Genomic DNA, 2753 nt, shown 5'->3' on the forward strand with positions numbered 1-2753 from the left:
CCAGAGTTTGACACCCCTGATTTAGAGACTGACTCGGGAGTCTAGGCAGCCAGACCAAAGCTCAGAGGTCAGATAATAATCTCTGACTCTTCTCAGTACTCAGATCACTCCACCATCATTATTCAGACTCACAGCTGTGTGTGTGTGTGTTGTGTGGAAGGCCAGAGCAGCAGCAGCCCACGCCCGACTCTGCTGGACCTAGACCTGGCTGTTTGTCTCTAAAGAGTGACTGGTGCATGGAGCCACCGCTGTTTTTCAAAGGTCATCAAGTAACTTTATAAAACCAGCAACATTACAAAACATTTGAAGGAATAAATTCCTCCTGAAGAGCAGTAACGTCTTATTAAAGCAGAAATGTGTGTCCAACATGTCCAGATGCAAGTTTTCATGTGAAGCTGAAGCCTTTTGAAGATAAACCACAACACCAGAGTATAGTGTCAGTTCTGCTTTCCAGCTGTGAAAATGATCTGTGGGCTACTGCCTCAATTTGCTTAATGAAATGCAAGACTTCCTTAAAAATAAAATTAAAAACAGTGACTTGCGACTTAACTCAAAAGCCAAAACTTGAGACTTACTTGTGTCATGGAAAAGAATGATTTCACATGCTGCACGTCTATTGCAGTGACATTATAACCCTCCTATGGAGATTCAGCATAGAGAGAGAGTAGCTGACCAAACATTACAAACTAATGCATATATTACAGTAACACAACATGCAGTTCTCAGGACAAATAATTGTCCTCACACCACATTTTAAAGCAAAGAAAGGCTTTTGTTTATTCTAAATCAGAATCAGAATTTTGTTTTTTTTGTTTGTTTGTTTAAATTAGTCATTTATAAAATACTTTGCACAACATGCTACATATGCTGTGAATGTTTCTGTTTATTACATACAGGTGGACATAATGATTATTATAATAATAATTATATTATATTATAGAAATATTAGCGTACTAAATTTAACAACCCAGACAAGAAAATAAGAGAGAAAAGGAAACAAATTCACAGACAGAAAATGGTCAGGGTTCCAGGAAAGAGGAACCCAATATCTACCACAACCACATGGGTTTACGTACAGAATGTGCATCAGTGTGTACTGTATGTTCACATGCCAAATGTATGTGTAATACTGATTATATAGGAACAAGATGCGTTTTGGGGCTGTTTTTGTCTCTCTAAATGCTAACTCGAAGGCTAACGAGCTGCAAGAAATTAATCTTGTTTCCAGCAAAAAAAGACATAGTTGGCGATCAGCTGGTGAACAAAGTGGAACATTTAGTTTTTAAAGCGCCGGATATATATTTGCTAATGTTGCTTTATATCAGCTGAATATGTAAAAGGAATTCTCAAAGCTACTAACAGCTTCCTGTGTTTATTTTTACTTACCACAGTTTCACATGGAGTTCCTGTAAGCAACCTGTAGTAGTGCCATGTGAAAGTAAGTGTGTTTGTCCTGTTAAGTTGGGGAACTGATACTGCACATAAAAAGGCCCTAAATTGAGCATGGTTGCCCTGGAAACCTTCCTATTAAATATTTAGCCATAATGAAAACTCCATCCAATGAACATACACACCCCTTTTACATGTGCATACACATGGTTGCATAACTTAAATATTCAAATGCCAAATTCTACTTTTCTGGCAACATGGCAATACTGTCTCCTGTCTGTAAATTAGTTTCCTTCTTTCACTTTTGTTGTCTGTTTGTGTGATAAAGTTCCAGATACATTGTCAAAAGCCAATTTATTTGGTGTCTTATCTGAGCAAGAACCAGAGTTAGTTTCAGTCTTACATTTTCTCAGCTGTGGGAGAGAAGTTCCTTTGTGGGTTTAACAAAATGATGTTGCGCCTTGATAATCATGTGGCTATTGTGCAAGCCACGCAACTGCAGCATTGCTGGTTCAATACTGTCAGTGGTTCAGTTAGAAAGGTTAAAATACCATAAAAAGCAAAAACAGGAGATGGGCTGTGAAACGCTAACCTACAATTCTGTCTTCATTTCCACAGTATGTGAGTCAGTGTGAGTGAGCAGCAAACCACACAATAGCACAGCCTCTCTGTAAAGTTATCCTTTATTGATCCCTAAATTCGTTCCATGTATCTGACCTATTATATTATTTCATGTTTTTAAATTTGTGGAGAATTGTGGTTATTTAATTAGTAATACATGCTATACATACATAATTTGCTGCTCAGATACTCGGGTTGTTGCTACAGGTTTTAAGAACCGATTACGGTTTCTATCACTATTTGTGCTTTTGCCAATAGTAACTGACTGGAATAGCTTGATAGCTTATTAAGATAACATTAGTTTCAGTAGTTAGCTGGAAGCACAGTCTCCAGCAGACTTTTAAATGTTACCAACAGACTCATTTTAAAGCAAGAACCATCCTCTTGACCTCAACTTCAGTTCATTCTGCTTCATGATGCATACAATCCTTTTAGTTTTTACTTTAAATTCTGTGTAAAATATTAAAATATTGTATGCTATGGCCTACTTCCCTTATAGGCGTGCGGATCAGATTATCTGAAGTAAACAGTGAGGACGCTAGTGTGGTCTGTTCAGGTGAGAAGAATTTTTAACCACTTACTGATGTAACCCTAACCCTAATTTAACAGAGGTAACGACTAAGTAAGGACTGTTTAATTACTGTTAATGTTCCTGTACTGATGTGTTTTTATTCAGGTTATGTTGTTGTTGTGTTGATCTGATTAACAGGTTATTGTACTACTAAGGTGATGTTAGTTTAATG

At 37.2% G+C, this 2753-nt stretch overlaps 1 protein-coding gene across 1 annotated transcript in view; it reads left to right on the forward strand.

Annotated features, from left to right (window-relative positions):
- Positions 1-2753, forward strand: part of LOC118323049 — a 126672-nt gene that overhangs the window by 120085 nt on the left and 3834 nt on the right. The gene's annotated exons all lie outside the window — the stretch shown is intronic.

This window comes from Morone saxatilis, unplaced genomic scaffold (genome assembly GCF_004916995.1).
Source record: "Morone saxatilis isolate NCDOM2014 unplaced genomic scaffold, NCSU_SB_2.0 Contig14, whole genome shotgun sequence".
NCBI classification, from domain to species: Eukaryota; Metazoa; Chordata; class Actinopteri; family Moronidae; genus Morone; species Morone saxatilis.